Genomic DNA, 21,300 nt, shown 5'->3' on the forward strand with positions numbered 1-21,300 from the left:
GATGCTCTTTAAATACATACAATTGTGAGTATGACCTAATAATTGTTGAATCATTAATAAGTAGTTTTTTAATTACTCATTTTTGAGGAATATAGGTAATGATGAGTTACAAGGCAACGGAGAGACAGAGGAGATGGTATATTAGGCTATAATATAGCTGTATTAATGAATAATTATGTAATTAATAGTTTCTATACATTTCTATAAAAACACACAAGGACCAACCATTTATAAATAACATAACTGATAAATGGGGCTTGTAGAACTGCTGTGAATGAACCAGCCAGCCCTTTTTGTGGCGTTTGAGATGTATCAAAAAGACATAATTAAATTCAAGTTCACTTTATTTCAGACACATAGGTCCATGTCACTAAACACTTTAATATCATTCAGTATTTTTAGTTTGTGTTGCTCTTTTCAGTAACTGAATAACTTCTTATTGCTGCTTCCCAATCTCTTTCACTTGGATCAATGTTTGACGCAAGCATGTGACCATTTTCTTATATTTTATATACAGTATAGAGAAACACACACACATATGCACACAAACGTATCAAATCCTGCTGCCTTGTACTGACCAAATTACAGCCGTGCTGATATTCAGTACAACAGCTCTTCCTCTCATGCAATATTGCTTTATTTAACTATGAATCAATCTCTGAGTGCTGTTGACTCCTCACTTAATCTTGTGTCACTCTTTTTCTTGTGCAAATAAAGTGAGATATCTATCTAATACTAAGTAATCCTCATTACTTCATGATTATTACAAGTAGATGGGATTATTTCTTATAACACACAGCAGACATAATAGGATTCTCAAAAATATATATATATATTTGAAACGCCATATTCACACATTCCACATTTATATTAAAGGTCCAGTGTGTAAGATTTTGGGGGCTCTCTATTAACAGGATATGACAGATACGGAATATATAATGCATAACTATGTTTTAATTTGTGTAAATTCACCTGAATCATTTTAAAATTAGCCTTTTATATCTACAGATGCTTTGATATCCTCTGCCATGCTGAACTGCCATGTTCCTACAATAGCCCAGAACACACTAAATAACTGGCTCTAGAAAGGACCTTTTATTTGTTTGCAGCCACCAATGAGTGTGTAGATCAGAGTGGATTGTAAATCAGCACCACTAGATACCACTAAATCTTACACACCGGCCCTTTAATATTGACGTCCATGTCATATTCTGTAGCATTAGTAATGCTTGACACAATCCCCAGAGAGGTAAAACATCAAACAGTCACTAGCCATCTACAATTTTGTATGCTATATTGTAAAGTGTTGACAAAAAGACAGTCATCACATTTCCATTATGTGTCACCTTACATCTCCTTTGTCTGCACCACTGGCCCTAATTTTCTTCAAATTTGTCAGCAACCTCATGTGTCAGTTTCTGACTGAGCAGTTAGGGCCTTTTCTCCCTCTAGTTGACAGCGGCAAGCTCACTTAGCCTCAACTGGCCATTCAAGCCTGGCCAGGATTCCCACAGATGCTTTAGGCTCTGTTATCATGCTGGTCACTTCCCACTGGATTTGACTGATCTTCATCTCCTGGACCGGAGGGACAGAGAAAGCCACACAAAGAGGCAGAAAGAAATACAGGCAGAAAAGAACACACACACACATTCAAAGACAGCACAAGAGAGAGACATGGATAACATCAAGAGAGAAATAGTCCAATTGCGGGGGTATCGGACTGATTGACTGATCTCCTCTCAGTCTACCAGAGACTCTGCTGATATAAGGAAGAAGAAAGACAGAGGGAGAATTAAGAGAGAGAGAGAGAGAGAGAGAGAGAGAGAGAGAGAAGATGGTATGGAGACAGCAGTGCATTTGAAGTGAATGGAGTAGTTTGACTGATTCACCCCTCCACTAGACCATAGTGACAGAGATACACAGGCAGACAGGCAGGAAGAGAAAAATTCATGATAAAAGAAAAAAAAAACATAAAAAAAGGTTAGGCCAAAGGGAGAGAAAAAGAAATTGTGAATGTAGGTTAAAAATGGAAAAGCTAAAAAGAATAAAAGTGAGACTGACAGTTTTCAGTTGATTCAGGTTGTCAGACTGAGCTCTGTCTTGTCAAATTTCATAAGTTGTCATCCTCGGCTGTACTTGGGGGTGTGATGGCCGAGGAAGAACATTTTTACTGTAGGAAGTCCTTATTGACATTTATGGTAACACACTTTTGTGGTAATCATAAATTTGCTATACTTTGATGTCTTACTGCGCATCTGAGCATACAAAAATATACTGTAAACTGTGTCTTACTGCTCAGGGGTGTTTCTGATGAAAGTCAGAGACATTAAAATTCTGATTTCAACACCAGCACCACATATGTTACATCAACTCTGGATGCAAATTATTTTAAGTAATGTGATTAATTCAACCCACCCACTACAGCGGGCTAAATTTCTTCAGAAAATTTGAGAGAAATATACGAATCATGCAATTAGGATTTACAAAGCAGCTGCTGGCTTTGTGAGATGCAGAGCCTTACTCAGCATTTTGCAATGTCAACCACATGGAGAAGACTGATGATTTTAGATCTACAAATATCTAATCATACTATTTGTACCTCTAATCTTACATCCATTCAAGAAAAGTGACATCTAAAATGACTTATGGACTCAAATCAGAACTGAATGCACCCAAAGGTCATTTAATTACATCTAATACAACTTTATTTCTCCCTGTAAGGCAGCTCAACACCCAGATCACACATACACACCTTGCAGATAACCTGAGATGTTGCAAATGATTGTAATTGAAAAATAATTGAAGTGTCTCTTTACATGTTATTTTACTATTTGTTTATTTTTTGTCCTAAACATTTCAATCTTCTGCACTGCAACCAGGAAATGTTACACAGAAACTTTATAAGACTGAGCAGTGAGCAGCCAGGAAGCGGTCTGGTAGCATGTCAGAAAACTGTGGTTTTAACTGGTGCTTAATTGTGGCATGGGCAGCACATTAATAACTTATTGCCTTAGGCCTCTCTTGAGATACAACCCAGGCAACTTCTCATGGGGCATGTGTCATCACATCAAAACTTTGATTAAGGCAGTGGGAAAAGCACAGACCCTGATCACATTTTTGTTCCGCTTCCAGGCTGATTTAAATGTAAATTCATTTTTATTTCTGCTCCTCCCATCTTGACAGTGTCTTAGTATGGGAGCAGGGAGGGAGTCGAAGGGAAGAGGGCGATTCTGCCAAGGTAAGCATATTTAGGTTGTGAGCGTTTGATTCTAAACTAATTTGAATAACTGTGTGAAAGCCAATTTGGTTTTAATTGAGCTCTGCTCTTCAGAACACCTGCAACTAGATTAGTGACTGACATTAAGTTGTTTTGCTGCATTGGGCCTCCAAGTGCTGCTCTTGCCGCTTCATAACTCTGGATTTACCTCCAAATTTTTAATACAACACCATATGTGCTTTGCAGAATATGCAATGAGTTTGGCTTGGTGTTTCACAGAGCAGCAGTGAAATATGGCCAAGAAAGGGAAAATAATACCCGTGCTAATCCATTCTACTCTCCCATGCCTGAGTGCTGTGACAAAGGTGGTTTATTACCATTACCATCAGTGTATGATTATCAATATGTATTAGGGCATCTCACCATGGAGCAAAGCCCCAACAGGCCATGACAGGACTAAAACAAACTATGTTTCTGCTCTATCGAGGGAAAACATTAGGCAAAGATGCACATCCCCTTTGGCACCAGCCCAGCACAGCCGAATCTGCCAGAGAAGTTGAATGGAGTATATTGCGATAGCTCAGATCAGCACACACTCTGTCCTGGCTTCTGTCATATTTTAAGCCTGTGCAGCTCTCTGATTTGTACACCACTAAACTCACTGAACCACTCCTGTTCTGAACTACAGTATTACTGCTGGTGAGACTCCCTGCTATAACAGGCTGTGAGAGCAATGCGCTCTGGCAGAGCTGCTTTCATACTAACACAGACATACATATGTACACATTAATAATGCTAAAAATATGTCTTAAATGGGGGCTTCTTGTAGGCATTTAATGTACTCCATGATTTCGATCAAAACGAACTAAAGATCCTGAAGGTGCATTTTCTGGTCTTACCAATTGAGCAAGTCTTACCACGAGGAGAGAAAGCAGATCTAGAGAGCTAGATATGATTACTACTGTCAGTATTCAGTAAGCCTTACCTTGCCTGACTGCTCCTTTCCCAGCAGGGAGGACACACCAGTGTCTTGTTCACACCTTTATGCTTTGCTGAGTTCATTGAAGTGTACATACTGTTGTGTCTTCCACATTCCACTTATCATGACAAATGGCTTTAGATAACACGTTATTCTAGGTTAAGTTTCCCTAATTAAAGAAGATATGTATGGGTAAAATTACAGCACAAAAGTTAAATGCTGCATTTGTAAATAACCCAATGTGGCAAAAGCATTCATCCCACTCGAAGCTACTGAGGTGGCAAAACAATGAATGCCTGCAGCTTTCAGCTGTCTTTTTAGTTGCTTGATGATCATAAACCTTGTTTAACAGTTGAAACCAACTAATGTTAATGTACTGGTTTAATGCTCATTTTAAAAACAGGCCATGCTGAAAATCATCAGTTAACTAGCTAAGTGTTTCACAAGCATACAATCTTATAAAAGTAATATTTGTTTACTGTTGAGGGTGTGGAAAGCCATGTTCATAAAGCATCATAGAAAACTCTTTGCAAAGGCCCAAGCAGAGAAGCAGAGAAGGACTTACTTGTTTTCTTTTGCCTTCAATCAATTTCAGAACTTTGTAGGCCGGTTTGTTCACTTGTCCTTGTTTTATAAATACCAGTCATCCTCTTGGTCTCTTTTATTTCATCTGTGAGCACGTTAGGACAACTATTTTGAAGAGGAGCTGTGTCTGCAATTAACATTTTGCCATTTGAGACAAATATAGGACATGGTATGAGTAACATGCCAGCACCTCAGATCAGCTTTAGACGTTGGAGGGGATGCAAGGTGAAATAAAATTAATTCTGCAAGCCTATAATAGGAAAGACATTAAGTGGAGTCAAGGAGCTATAAAATGATAAATGGTTGTTTCAATTTGAGTACATTTATGCAGTAGCAAACCCTCAAATGGGGCCAAAGATTTGTTCAAGTACTCACTTAACTTTTATACTTGAATAGCAGAATATGTATTATTTAGAGGCCTACAGCAGAAAATTATTTAAAGGTACAATATGTAAGCTCGAATTCTAAACAGTGGAGCGAGTCGGCCCCCTTTCCGTAACGACGCTCACGCAGGGTGCCAGGTTGGCGCCATTGAACCTTCACTAGTGCAGGATGAGCGAAACGCAACGCTAAACTCTGATACTCTACCTGTTGTGTCTGGCTTTGTTTATTTCATGAATCAGCTTCTAAATCGGAGTCAGCACTTTCCACAAACCGCTGCACCCCCAAACCCCCCGTCTCCTCCAGTGTCTGATAGCTGTCAAATACCACTCAAACTATTAAGACGGAGTTCGTGGACTATAAACTATAAAACTCTCCCAGCTGCTGTAACGTTGCTTTTTTTGTTGCTTACCTGTTCAGGAGAAAATTAGCCAACTCAGCATCAGTCTTCCTTTTGGGTCCTAAGCAGTCTCCATCTTTCAAATACATCTCCAATATTTATCCGTGATTTTGAACGTTTCAAGTCGCGAAAAAGGACGAGGCTTCTTAGGTCTGGTAGAGTCCATCTCTGTCCAATCTTGGACTTCAACCATAGACCTTTATTAGAAGCTTCTGCCATGGTCCCTTTCTTTCTGTTTCCTGGATAAAGTGAGTGGAAATGTTGTGCGCTTTGAGCACTATGTGAGCAGCAAGAATGAATTTGGACAGCTGTAAAAGGCACAGATAGTTACATTGTGCCACAACAGCAAAAATGGATCTAGGGGAGAGGGCAATAAAAAGCCCTCTGTCAGACCTTTCAGTTACAGAACCGCACCTATGCTGACAGAGACCAGGCACTCACCTGAACACCACTGTGACACCATCTGATAATGCTTAGGTGACGTTATGAACAAGTGAATCAGTTTAGGTTTTCTGCAAATGTTGCTTTTGTTGAGAGACTTTAAGACTGATGGTATAAATATGATGAAAATGTGATTTTTCTCACTCTCAGAAAAAAAGAAAAACTTGTTTAAATGCTACATTTCTATTCAGGAAGCAAGATGAAAAAATAAATTAGAAAACACTACAATAACTGGGTATATTGTCCAGCTGGCACTGAATATGGTGAACTATGTTATACAAAATGTCTTTTGCAAAGAAATGTCTAAGCAAACAACTTTCATAGTGAACATTTGTTCCCAAGCCCACGCAGAGTTGATTATTGGCAATCTGTCTCCTTACATCATTGACAAATCGGGAGGCTCTATCATGCTTTTTAAATTTGTATTTCACACAGAAATCTGAAGCTAATAAGCCAGAGTGGCCAGCTAAGTTACTTTGTGAACATTATAACTGATTGTTACTTGACAATACTCTTATTTTCAAGTTACTTCACCTTCCCATGTATCATCTGCTCCTGCAGTGCTGTTCGTCCAATATCTTACATGTGCAAAGTAGGGATCTAAATACTATTAGCTGTGTCCTTCTCATGGGTCAAGTTGTAGTGATGGCTGTTACTCTGCGATACAAATCACAACACAGGGTAACTATATGCACAGTCACACAGTAACAAGGGGAGTGTTTCTTGTAAAAGGGTCATGTTGGAAGTGAAACACACACTGACAGATGCTTGGAGGGCTGCTGGGCTTGTTTTAAGTATGCTAACAGTGACCTGCATGGGCTTGCTGAAATGCAAAGAAGTCACTTGGAAACTGTGAGAACAGGTGGTGAGAATATTCGGAGCTTAATTGAAGAGATTTTTCTATGTTTTTAAACGTATTTTTTCTCTATGCGGTTCACACATAGTTCACATAGATACTACGGAAAAATCAATTAAATTGCCTTAAATTAACACAGGCTAAAGAAACATGCAATCCTGAGGCTAAAACCATTGATAAACAAAAAAATCTCTTTTTTTCCACCTGTTTTTCTTGATCACACATCCTTGGAAGGGGCATAATGCTGTGCTGCAGTGATGATCAGCACATTTCGCTTTGTGCATATCTTTTTTGGAAATTGCATTTGCTCGCTTAAGGCTGTGCACACACATTAAACTAGCTCTTGCCTGAACCAATCACAGAGTGGGTTTTCAGGAAGAATTAGGGGCAGTGGCATCATCAGAGATGTAGAAATGACTAAAATGACTTCGTTCTGACCTGGTTATACTTCAGGTTAATTGTGATGTGCTCAGGAATGAGGGTCAGGTTTGCTGAGTCCAGAAGGAGCTGTAGAGTACTTTGTGTACCACCTACAAGGCACTGCAATTTTCTCTCATCTTAATTCTTCACTCAAGAGAGAGGAGCTCTTTTTTGTACTCTTTGACACAGTACACAACTGCACTTAAATCCAACAATTTTGAAATTAAAACTCCTCTCCATGTTCCGTTGTGTAATTATCTCAATAAACTGTGTACACAAATAGTCATGACATCAGAATGATTGGGCCACTAGTTTCTGCCATGCAGTCTTGTCACCCTGACAAACGTGAACAACACTAACACACTAACATGTTTTGTAGGTTATGAACACTGACGTCGCTCTAATTGGCTCACCACTGTCTCTCCTGATTTACAAGAGTATCGAAGCTGCTTTCCAACGTCATGCACATTATAAACAATTGGACATGGCTCTTGCCCTCCAGCTTGCTCAATTACTTCAGTTCAATCTCCTGTCTGTGTGCCTGTGTGTGAGAGAGAGAAAGAAAGAGAGAGAGAGAGAGCAATAATTTCTACACACACACTGATACACTGATGTTATTGGGACAACGGCAACTAAAGACAGAAATGCTAACAAAAAAAAAAAAAAAACTGGAACATCTCCTCTCAGGTAAATTGGTAACAAGTGATATGATTGGATACAAGAGGTGACTGCTCGATAAGCTCAGTTGTTCACAGGCAAGAATGAGTGAATAGTAAATTGGGCTGTTGGGCAAATAGTCCAACAGTTTAAGAACAACGTTTTTCAGCACACAATGGATTCACCATCAGCAATCCATAATATCATTAAAGGTCCAGTGTGTAGGATTCAATGGCACCTAGTGGTGAAAGTGCAGATTGCAACAAAATAAATACTCTCCCATGCCTCACCCTCTCATTCCAACATGTAGGAAAAACTCTGGCTACGAAGTGCACATAAAAAGCATAAGGCCATATCTAGACCAGTTGTTTTTTGTCTGTTCTGAGCTACTGTACAAAAATGGAAGTTCAAAATGGCAGACTCCATTGAAGAGGACCTGCTCTTACTGTTGATATAAAGGGCTAATTTTAAGACAACGGAAACAAAAGCAAGACCAAAAACTGACATGCCCATGACCTTAGATCCCTCAGGTGTTAACTGCGTTAAAAGAAAAATGACATGGTTGTGTACAACATGGGGATGGAAACAGTTTAAGTTTGTTTGTGTGTTTACAAAATGCAAGTTAAGTGTCTCCCCATGCTGTAAAGTAAAAGAAATACATATGAACAGCATCTAGAAAACGCTGCCGACTTCTCTATTATCAAGCTCAGCTGAAATGGAAAGTGGAAATGTTAATTAATATTAATTAGTTAATAGCTCATGTATACTCAAACAAACCCCCTAATGAGAAAACAAACAAAACATTTATTCATAATTCGACAGAAGTACAGAAGTTCTCATTACACAGCAGAAAGACCCCATGTGTTCAAAGTGAAGCTAATCCTATTGGGTATCTATCTATCTATCTATCTATCTATCTATCTATCTATCTATCTATCTATCTATCTATCCTCCCAGGATCCTAGGGCTTTTGCTGTTGGAGAAATAAGGTCCTACTGAGTCACATCTACCATGACGTGAAGTAATAATACATACACAATTTTACAGACTCAGCACACACCCACTGAGGCATTGGGGGGAAAAAAAGAAAAGAAAGTTGAGCAGTGCAACAGATTAAGAAAAAAAAAAAATCCTGTGCCCAGTCCGAGAGGGGAAGTTTTCCATTTTATTTTTCATTTTCATTATCTGTCTGGTGAAAGTATAAATGCCAGGAGGATTAGAGAAATTACATGGGCTCTCGCCTTTACTGGCCTGGCGCTTATCCTCCTCTCTGCTCATCACCCTCTCTCACTCTGTCTATTTTCATCCGTTGCTCCCTTACCTTCTTCGTCTTGCTCTCTCTGTTTACCCACCATCTTTCCCACTCCAATGTCCTTTTCTCTCTTCTTTGCCTCTATCAATCTCCTCGATGGCATAGCTGCTCTGTTGCCTTCTTCATCTCACTCCCCTGTGACATACCCCTATTTCTATTTACCCCTATCTTCGTTTTTAGCCTTGCCACTGCTTCTTCTCTCTTTTAGTAAGTGTGTTGCTCACCATTCCGCTGGCACTCCCCATGCGGCTCATGCTGGATCAGCATGACTGGACCTGGCTCCCATGGGTCCTGTTGGCTGACCAGTTCTCAGCAAAAAGAAGTGTCTTAAGAAGGGCCCTCCCCCATAATCCTTAAGATCTATTACAGATAGCAGGCTTGACACAGGCGACATAGATTAGAGGGGGCAGATACTGACTGTATTGATTGGCCTTCTCATCCCGAGGCCAGCCCAGCAGCTTGCTTGTGTAATAGCACACCATAATGAAATTCAGTCAGTATGTCAGCGCCAGCAGCCTTAAATGCATGAAAACAGAAGTGAAGACTGGACTGAAGTAAACTGGCGATACTGTAGGGCCACACAGGGCAGGCGACCAGAGTGCCTGCTGGTGTACCACTTTAAGTGGAGGTTAGCATCCGTGTTTCACCTCCCTTAATATGTGCTGGTCCACATGGCCCAAATTTGCTAAGAGGGAAAACCACTCTGTTTGGACCCAAGGGTAATTTTTTATTATTATTTTTTTAAATGTAATGTCATGAACTTGTGTTTTAGTGAGCAGTTTGTTAGGGATTTTTGTTTGGCAGTCACATTTAGGCATGGTTGAGGAGCCAAAAAACAGAAACCAGTTGGACGACTCACTTTTGCAGTCCATTACTGTGGGTTACAAGGCCAAATTCATTTTGTGCTTAGCTCAAAAGGATATGTGCCAGATTTTTTTCAATTTTTGGAATTTGATGAATGTTGGAAGTGTCCGTGGCTCATGTAGGCTGGTAGTTAAAATCAGGATCAGTATGAAACACTAATTAAACTGATAATTCATTTTAAAATAAAGATTGATGTGGCTGTATCTACTCAAATATATTGTTGCAATGTAAAATACTTGTTGACAACACTTATTGAGTTGAAAAAAAGGTCTTGATATACTAAGTCTTAACTTATTTTGCAGGTACAAAATGCTATATGGGGTGAGTTCAATGTTCAAATTACTGCTAATAACAGAAATTGCAGTATTGACATTGGGAACATGCTGTATACCAGCATTGGCTATGCGACAAAAGAGCTCAGCGAATGCACATAATAGCCACAATTATATATGGCAGAAAAATGGCAGTGTTCCAACCATAGTGACTGAATTAAAGTAGTCATGCCCATCCAAGTTATGCTGTCTATACATTGTGCTGGGAGGTAAAGTTAATGGTTATTGCACTTTTCAACAAATACTACAAGTCTGAATGTAAACGTCTTGCCAAAAAAAAAAAAAAAGACACAAAATGAGATGCTGTGAATCCATAGAGTGGCTTTTTGCATGTCTCCCCCTGCAGTAATAGATCTACATCTACTCTACTTTGTAATACCGTCACCTGACTTGAGCCACACAATTCATTTGCGGGTAAGATCCTAAGATGTTTATGTGCTGTAGTAACTACTTCATTATAAGACCTGCAAACTGACAATAGTGCTGACAATGTTTAGTTTTAGCTTTAGTTAAACTGAAATGGGCTCTTTGGCTGTAAGACTCTGCAGGAGAACTAACACCCTGACTGCATTTCATGCAATAGTGGGAGGAAGAACCTAAATATAAAATAAGGCAGGTAGCTGAAGTAGCCCCATGTTTAGATTATTATCCATTTAAAAAGAAAAAAACAATGATTTGAAATGTATTCATTTCATTTATCTTTTAATTTATTTTCTTGGCTCTTCTATTGTTTACTTTAACGGCTTTCTACATCTGGAGCTAAACTTATTTCAGCCTCGTTCTAATGCACTGCTCCTTCTCCTTAGACCGCCATGCTTGGAAAGTGCAACAGCGTAACCCATCCCATGGGTTTAGCTTAATGCAATGGATTGCCAACAACATGCTATAGCTACAAGGCCTCTGCTAATCACATTATTGATCCTGTAATTCCACCCATTTCAAACTCTTTACCTCTATGTGCGGTATCAATGAATAAAGTCCAAGTCTCTGTTTCTTCGCTCGTTCGTTGAGGCACCTGGTGTCTCTGGGGAGGTGATTGAGACCAGTATGTGCCTTCTCCACATCACAGCCTAGCTCTCGTTTTAGTATTAAGCTGCCACAGGCTCCACAGGAAACAAACTCAAATGCAGAATGGCTGATCGAACTCTTTTTCCTCCCCCTTTTCTTCATGGAACTCTTGTGTTGTGTTGAGTTGTGTTGTTTTGTTGTTGTTGTTGTTGTTGTGCAAGTAAATATGGTCGCATCAGTACAAAGAACTGGGATGCAAGAGAGGAGGAAACATTAGAATGTGAACTCTTATTGAATGTCAAAGGCAGCGTAATGTTCTAGTTTTCAAGATGGCAGAGAAGGCTTTGGTCCATTATGTGTCATTTAGAAGCTAGGCCCATACAGCAAAAACACCAACACACATCTTATTGTCAACACCTATCCTGTGATCACATAACATAAGTTAGTTAGTCTGTCATCTTGTCAGTGAATTAGATTAACTGTGACACACCTCCTTGACAATAATTATGCTTTTACTATAAGAGGAGCAAACTCAGCAATGCAAGCCGTCCTCCGAAAAATCAGGCTGAAATTTATGACATTACTTTGTGCGTGCACCCTGCAATAACGCAGATGGCGCGAAGCAGTTAATGGTGGGTTTAATTTTTCTCAGCACTTTGCATCATATAATTGACCCTTTTACTGTAGATCTGCGAGGAGATGAGCTTGAAGTCTCAGAGTCGTAATGTAATGTTTTGTATGCCTTTTAATTAGACAAGCAGCATTAAAGAGAAAGGAGGAGGAAAGAAGTGGGAACACAGTGAGAGAGAGAGATGCCAAATCACTTGTTTACATATTGCCCTTGGGTAGATGTAGGTCTGAGGACAGGCATTTCAGAACGGAATGGACACAATGTGGAAGTAAGAGCATGGAAAAAGGAGAGAGAGAGAGAGAGTGGAAACAGAGGTAGACAATTTAGGATTAGAGAAATAAGAAGAAAAAAAGAAGAACAGGGTTTACATACAGTAGTATGTAGTTCTCGAATGGCTGTACTGGGAAAGAAATTATATCTGATGGGTCAGGTAGTGTGTATCAATGGTTCTGGGAGTATGAAGGTGAGAAATGAGGTAAAAGATGGCACCATGGATGGTACTCGGTACTGTGCTCTCTAGTACTTTTTGCGTTTTTGTGAATATTTTGTGTTTTTTGCTCTCCCTCTCTGGTGTATGTGAACTTGCCAGCAGAGTTTTTTCACTGGTTTTCATTGAACCTTTTACGGAGCTACTTGTTGGAGGTGCAGCAGCTCTCTATGGATTTCGGCAGAGACGCCGGGGGAAGTGAGCCGGTGCACTTGTCAGACTGAGGCAACAGGGGTTTCACATTGCGCTCCCATCTATTTACCTGGCTAACGTCCGCTCTCTGGCCAACAAGATGGACGAACTGCTGCTCCTCAACACAAAGAGCTTGGACTTCAACAGTTCTGCTGCCTTGTGCTTCACACACTGGACACCTCACTTCACCTCTACCAAGAGGACCGCGTAACGTAGCTTATGGGGAGGCGGAATCTGCTTTTACATTAACTAAGGTCGATGTACTGATGTCACGGTCTTAAACAAATCATGCAGTCCTCACCAAGAGACATTATTCATGAACTGCAAACCGTTTTATCGTTTTCCTCGTTTATTCTGGTCAGAGTCTACATCCCTCTTCAGGCCTGTGTTACTGAGGCATTACAACATCTGGCTGACCAGATAAACAACATGAAGAAAAAACACCCGGACTCTCTGCTCATTGTGCTCATTGCATTGTTTTGAGGGACTTTAACAGAGCAAACCTCAGCCACGAACTGCCAAGATACAAACAGCACATTAAGTGTCCCACAATGGACACTAACATTCTGGACCATTGTTACACCATTTTAAAGGACTCATATCGCTCTGTCCCCCGTGCAGCCTGGGTACTTTCTGATCACTGCATGGTTCATCTCATCCCGACCTGTTACTGTCATGAACAGCTAAAAACCAGACACGAAATGTCAGTAACATCACCTGTGTAAGATCTGTAAATTATAAATTATTTATGTAAATATCATCACACTCATACTGTGCATACTGTATATTTATTATACCACCCCTGCACTATGCTCCATTGCACCATTTCATTGCACATTCCTATTCTTATTCAATGTAAAAAAAATAAATAAATCCTTGTGTATACATACATATTTATCCTTTATATGTACATAGTGTTTGTTCTTGTTTATGTTTATGTCTATGTTTACCTGTCAAGTCCTCTGTTTTTGTTTTTTAACTGTACCTATGCCTATATCTCTTTGTACCACAAGAGCAAAGTGTAACCGGAGTCAAATTCCTCATGTGTGTACACACACCTGGTGAATTAAAGAGAAGAGCATGTGAAGTGGTGTCATTTTGAATGGAATGGAAGAGAACCATTGGAACTAGAAACTAGCAAGAGTAAGAGCCAAGAGGCAGGGGACACATGTTAGCTAGAGGCAATTTTAAAACAGTACAAATAAAGAAATTTAAAAAAAGACACATAAGAGTATATGACATGACTGGTTTCTTACCTTCTTTAGAGGATATTTCTGGTTTACAACTTGAATTGTAGTTTTTTCCTTAGGTCTGGGAACATGGGGACATGGCAGGTCTCATATCAAAAGTCCATATAGATAACTGTTCTTTTAAACATCTAACATTTGGAGGATGAAAAGCAAGTTTGACATTTTGGGAAATCTGCTTATTCAGAAGAAAAAAAAAACTACAAAATGGTACCTTATCTATTAAGCTAATAAAGCTTAATTATTATCAGAAATTTAAAGTATAAAAAAGTATAAAAAAAAAACTGGACCAAAAGCTCAAAGGAGAAAGTGATTTGCATTGTGTGTTGTGGATCACTTAGGCATTCAGTCCTTGCGACAACACGGCAGTGTGGTCACACCTGTTTTCCAAGGTCATGGAAGTTGACACCTTCTTTTATGGATCTATGCCAAACCAACTGGAACAGCTCCTTCTTCTTTCAACACACTTTCTAGTGACAGATTTGAATTCAATTACAACATTTTCATAGTACTTCATACCAAAGCATTCAACAGACTTCATCCATGCAGCTATTATTAGCATTTGAAACTCACATGGACCTCTGGATGATGAGGGATTGCTATTGTTCAGTCTCTCACTCTCTGGTTCATGTGCTGCTTCCTTTTCATTATGGTCCAAAGAAATAATACCACTCAACAATCCCTAACCACCCATCCCTTCATTTCCTGTCATCATTATTGAAAGTAGTGATGAGGTCCTCCTCCCGTTCTCGCCCTCAACTCGCCCTCTTTTTCTGTTATAAAGGGCCGCTCTTTGCACTCAGACACAAGCCATTAAAGTTGTCCCAGAGTAATAAGCCTCTGTCTGTGTGACCAATCAGTTGATGCTCGATAAGCATAATCCTGGACTGTGTTTTAGTCCCCTGAATGGTGCTGTGTGGGTTGCGAGGCCCTTCACAAAGCAGCTAGCACCAAATTGCTCACTCTTGCTTGCCTTTTGTCTCTGGATTTGTGAAACACTTTGAGCCGCTTTGCACTTTTGAGGGCAATGGCCTCTGTGGGATGGAGTTTACTGAGGACTGTGTTTTGTAGCTGTACTGACCACACGTAGTCTCGATATGGTCCAGTTCCAGTTTATCTGTTCACTGCAAAAAGCTGAATTCTGGTTTTGTTATATAATATATGTTTTAAAAGTCTGGGCACAATTAATTAACTTATATAATGTGTGACGTGGCAAAAGTAGTTTGTGTCCAATTTTGTGCACTTATCTAAAAGTGAGCAGGCAGTTAATTTGTTTTGACAAAAAAGGAGAAAGAGGGGACAGAAACAACTCCACAGTGATTAAAATATCACTCAAATATTTCAGAATTCAAATTAAGTCATTATATTTCATCTACCCAGCGATCGTTTGATGGATAAAGTCTGAATAGAATATACTGGTTCACCGAAATGATGTTTCTACTTTTCTGTTTTATGGTCATCTTCAAAGTGATTTCAACACCTTCATAGTTCTTTTGGTTTTAAAGTGTAGCCTAAAGATATGAATACCTGTTACTATTTTTATCCCCTAGCAAGAGTATGGTCACCACATCTCACTAGCTTTAGCCACAATCCCATTAATTGTATTAGCACTCAAAGGGGTAGCAGCCAAGTTGGATTAATTTGCTCTCACTATGCAAAGCAGGCACAGTATAACATGAATTCAATACTAAGCAGGACTGATGAGTGAATACAAAGTGCCCAAAGTTTAGCAAGAAATAATGTATGTCTTGTTAAATGTTCTCATCTTTGTTCTAGTTCTGCAGACACTTGTTTTCTCTGTCTGAGATGTCAAATGATGTAAACATTCTTCACCATCACTCACTTCCCATTTGTGCAGACTCAAGCTCAGCTAATGTGTCCTATATGTCCCCTCTGGGCTCCCATACATCAGCCCTTGACCCCACAGGAGAGGTTCAGGAAGGACCGATAATTTATTATTGAAATGTCTAAAGAGGTGGGGCTTTTTTTTTCTGAATCTGGAATATGAGAACGTCAATGTGAGCTTGACAAAATATAGTGATCTGATATGATATGATTTTTTGTAGTATTTTAGAAACTATTAAGTTTAAAAATAAATGAGGACAGTGATTGAAATGACTTTCTGCATTTTGTGACAGCAATATGAACACTGGTCACTCATTTAAGGTGTAATGGCTGCATAATCATATTTAAATAAACCTAATTTGGAGTTAAAAATAGAGAATAGTTCCCCAGTTTTATTCTGTTTTAACACAATTTTGCATGAGCACAGGTTTTTCATTTTCAGACAAGCCAAAACACATCTACAGCTGAACATAATATAGATGACGTAAACATTTGTAGTCCATGCAGTTCACGGCTACACTGTCACCACTGGACAAACAGTCTGTTGTGTGATCAACGAGCTTGTGTTGGAAATCACAGCACAGCTATGGCCCATGCAATACAAAAGTACCTCATATATCTGGAAAATGCCTGCAATAACTGAATGCTATGAATAATGTACTGAGTACGGTACACAATAAATAAGGAATGAGTTTCTTTTGACCAGTCTTGTGTGCCTCTCAACTATCCTTGGTTATTTCAAAAGGTTGCACATTCATCAAAGGTGCTGGCAGAACAAGAAAGGTCAAGGTTCTTTTCAATTTTTTTTTTGTTGGACCCATCATATAATGGGAAACATATAACTAGATACATACTATGATACAAAATCTTAAGCAGGCAATGGCACTGTGAGAAAATTGATAGCAGATGTATCACCATGCTCTTCAAAACAGCATTAGATTGTAGACAAAAAAAAACGTTCAAACAGAAAATGGGGAGCATTCCAGGAAAAAAAAGAAACCAGCTAAAATATATCATACATAAAATAAGTATTCTTGTATTGACTAGACTGAATATTGAATCAAACCTTGGCTAAGACACCAGAGGATTTTGAATCAAACTGCTCACTTTAGCCAAATGACGGTGAACACACTGGTCACATAGAACAGATGCATAATTAGCCCAATCCTAATGAGCATTTGATGATCCCTAGATTTTTAACATCTGCTTAGATTTTTACCTTTCCAGAATTCAAGCCAACTCTAGATGATTGCACAAGGTACCAGATAGAACAATTAAATGTTACATAGTCACTGTAGAATTATGATTGACCTCTTTTTGTGAAATCTGGTACATATTGATTGGTGGGTCTTGGGTCTTTGTTTTGGACTTTTTATTAGGTAAAAGGTCTGAAATATTTATTTCTTTATATTTATATTTTTGTTATACATAGAAACTACATCCATTTAAATTTACACAGTCTATGACTCACTCTGATTTCTGAAGAACCTTTGTAAAGCTCATTGTAATTGGCTCTGGCCATCACCATCTTGCCAGTCCTGAATCCACTGATTCCTGGCTAATCCGAAAATTGGGACATGAAGGTGATGGTGGAGCTAAGGTGGGTGAAATGAAGCTACCTGTAATGACACCCACATGTCACTCAAAGTGGTGATGCTCTTAATTATGCATAACTTATAGCCCTAATATAATTAAGCGTATGCAGTAATGCTGAGGAAGGTTGGAATACAGTCGCTGGTCCTTATTGTCGAAAGGAGCCAGTTGAGGTGGTTTGGACATCTGATTAGGATGCCTTCTGGGCGCCTTCCTTTGGAGATGTTTCAGGTATGTCCAACTGGCAGGAGACCCTGGGGCAGACCCATAATTTACTGAAGGGACTACATAGCCCATCTGGCCTGGAAAAACCTTAGGATCCCCCAGGAATTCATTCCTAGGGAGAGTTTATTTCTGCTGTGAATTTGGGCTTTTTATTATGGGGTCTTGTGGAGATTGATTCAAGTCGCTGTGTGAGGTGTTAAAGTTTTAGGTTCATTGGCTTCACTTCTCAGTCATGAAATTTACTGCTTGGTTAGGTAAACATCTACTTTTGACTACTCAAACTATACTAAATGCAATAATTACAAACTTGTATATATTTAACACACAGATATTCATCCATTCATTATCTGTAATCGTTTATCCCCATCAGGGTCACGGTGGGACTGGAGCCTATCCGAGCTGACTTTGGGTAGGAGGTGGGGTACACCCTGGACAAGTCGGCAACTTATCACAAGGCACATAGAGACAAACAACCATTCACACTGACGGATAACTTAGTAGAGTCACAAATTAACCCATTAAGTACATGTCTTTGGACTATGGGAGGAAGCAGGAGAACCCACGCAGTCACAGGGAGAACATGCAAGCTCCATACAGGTTCGAACCAGGGACCTTCTTGCCGTGACACAACCATGCTGCCTTACACACAAATGTAAGTATGGAAAATATGGTACACTACATTTTACACTTTACTTATCTTCAGTTAACCCGTCATACTCTGTGCAAGTTTTTAGCTGATTCTTGCTGAAAACAAATGTGGCTGTAGGATTAAATTGCTGGCACTGCGACTAAATTGTCAGTGAAACATCTTTTATTCATTACAATGGCAGTGTAGTCTCACAGGTCTTAGGTGCCTGTTGGGGCAGCCCTGTAATTTAGAGAAAATATAACTCATTGGATGCAACAGTGATGTTGATGTTTTCTGCCTGCCTATTGCATTGTCAGACAACCCCAGTGTATCTCAGACTTTCAGGCTCTCTTTATAGATACAAAGACTTTACCCTCGGAGAACTCACCAATGTGATTTGCATCACCTTTTCCCTCTGGTGTCTGTTCCCTTTAAGGTGTTTCTGAATTAAAACTCCTTAAAATGTCACATCTGCAGTGTCTTGAGATGATGGGTCTCAGATGGTTGCACTCTGGAGTATTATAGAGTAAATCTGAAGTCACCCAGGCAATACTGCTGCACACACACACACACACACACACACACACACACACACACACACACACACACACACACACACACACACACACAAACAGTCATGCCATTCATTTGTAGTCCCTTTTTAAATAGCTTTTTCCCCAAAAAGAATAATAATTGATGCCTTTTATGCCACATATGTATATATATATATATTCTTGCTTCCTTTGATTCTTATTTTATCCGGCTATGGTCCAAAAGCCAGATAAATATATATATACCCTCTTTATTGTTCTAATTCAGAGAAAACCTAGGTGAAGAGGCAGGTTAAATGATCAGTTCATTCATTTGAAAATGATTCTAATATACATCTGCAGTATGAGGGAAACAAAGTTTTTTAAACAACAGAAGTTTCTATCCTTATATTCCTTAGATCAGTGTGAATATGAACATGTGTGTGACAGTTTAGAGTGATGACATCCATATATTTACAGAGACTTTATTTACACTCGATCAGACCATAAACGATCTGCTGTCTTTTTTGTCCCTTCCAGCAGTTTCAATACCGTGGACACTGACAATGCAGAATATAGAAAGATCCATAGCCTCCATAATCGACAGAGGCACAATTTCCACACTAAATCATTGACCAGTTGTGCACTCGTGGCATTAAACCTTTAGTGTACTACCAAATAGATTCTACTGAAATGAACAGCTTCAGGTCTCTGTCAAACCAACAGAGCATGAAGATGTGAACGAGATGTAACACAACATCTGCCATATAATGGATGCTGTAAATCAAAATGCCCCACAACATGCATTTTTTATTATGAATGCCCCCCATTAGGACTGTGACTGCTGCTAACCTTGGCAGTGATACTGACATGCTTTATACACTGAAATAGTGTAGACATAAACTGCTGGATTGCCCAACAACTGTAAGGAACTTATATATCCATAATCACATTCTGCAGGATTCAACCTCTCCAGCATCACTGTTAAAATAGTCAATCAACCCAAATGGTAATGATAATGAATATGAAATGAATGTTTTGGCTGTCTACAAATAATATGAATATCCGGAGAGAAATAAATAGCAATAGGAGTTTCAATGAATGCTATTCCTTTTTATCAGTATTAGCAGCTTAGCTCTAGGGATGGTGATGTTTGTCTGTATTGGGCGAGACTGAAATACCTCAACAACTATGTTGAATTGATGTTGAATTGCCATGATCCCCTGGCTTTTCCTATAGTGCTTGAAGTAGTTCAAAATCTTCATTTATACTATGAAAATCGCAATGGCACAACATTTTATAGAGACATTTATGCAGTAGTTTGGGAAGAGTGAATCCTATTGACTTTCCAAGAGATCATTTGACTTTTTGTGTGAAATGTCTCCACAACTAAAGATTACCATGAAATTTGGTGCAGACATTCATGTTCCCATTAGAATAAATTGTAACTTTGTGACTCCTTAACTCTTCATCATGCACCATTTAGAGGTCAAAATTGTAACCTGCCCAATACTTTATGATCAAATACCTGCTAGATTAATGATATTCCCAGCAGCCTCAGCTATGTTTTGTGTTTATTGTGAATTAGTCAATGACATGCTTATAAGAACGAGGCTTCGACCTTCTAAACATCAGCATGTTAGACCCATTTTTTCTAGGCTGCTATTGTTGACAGCTGACAGTGACTTTTTCTTTTTAACAATCAAAGAAAATACTTTCCTTGAGATGCCTTTTAATTAAAACCATAAATACAATTCTTACTAAACATTCAATTCCAACACCCACTATCTACACCGTGTAGGAAAGAAATGTTTTAGTGAAAATAAGATATTCAGTGCAGACAAGTACTGCATAATGTCTTTTATTCTGGTGAATTCCATATATTTTAAATCTGAGGTCACGGTTTAGCCGTGGGTGAGAGGGAGAAAGTTAAGCAGATGCCCTGTGAGCTCCTGGGCTCTGGAGAACTCTACTTCATATTCTCACAGGGTTTACTGAAGGAGAACTGTAACAATTTCTATTCTGATAGCAAGCAAGTGTGTGGACTGAAGGGCAAAATCAGCTAAAATGGTTTGATCTCCCCACCGGCTGATTTACATTTGTGGAGCACAGTCCTAATCTGCCCATTTATAACCACCAAATAAATGAACAGAGACAGAAAGTGAGACTGACCTGAAGCCATGAAAGTCCAATGTTGTGTGTATCCCTGTCTGTCTTTCTCTTATCTTTTGACTGTCTGTCTTTATTCCTGTCTTTGCCTCCTTGTCGGCCTCTTTTTCTCTTTAAACATTTGTCCCATCTCTCTCTCTCTCTCTCTCTCTCTCTCTCTCTCTCTCTCTCCCTCTCTCTATTTCTCTCACTCACTCTTTGTTCTCATCTCCCTGAAGGGTCTTCATCTTATCTCGGAGATAAGCTGAACTGCCACAGAAACGCATTGGTCTTCATCTCTGTCTGTATTCCTCCCTTCTGG

This window comes from Larimichthys crocea, chromosome VI, assembly GCF_000972845.2.
Source record: "Larimichthys crocea isolate SSNF chromosome VI, L_crocea_2.0, whole genome shotgun sequence".
In the NCBI taxonomy this organism is placed as follows: Eukaryota; Metazoa; Chordata; class Actinopteri; family Sciaenidae; genus Larimichthys; species Larimichthys crocea.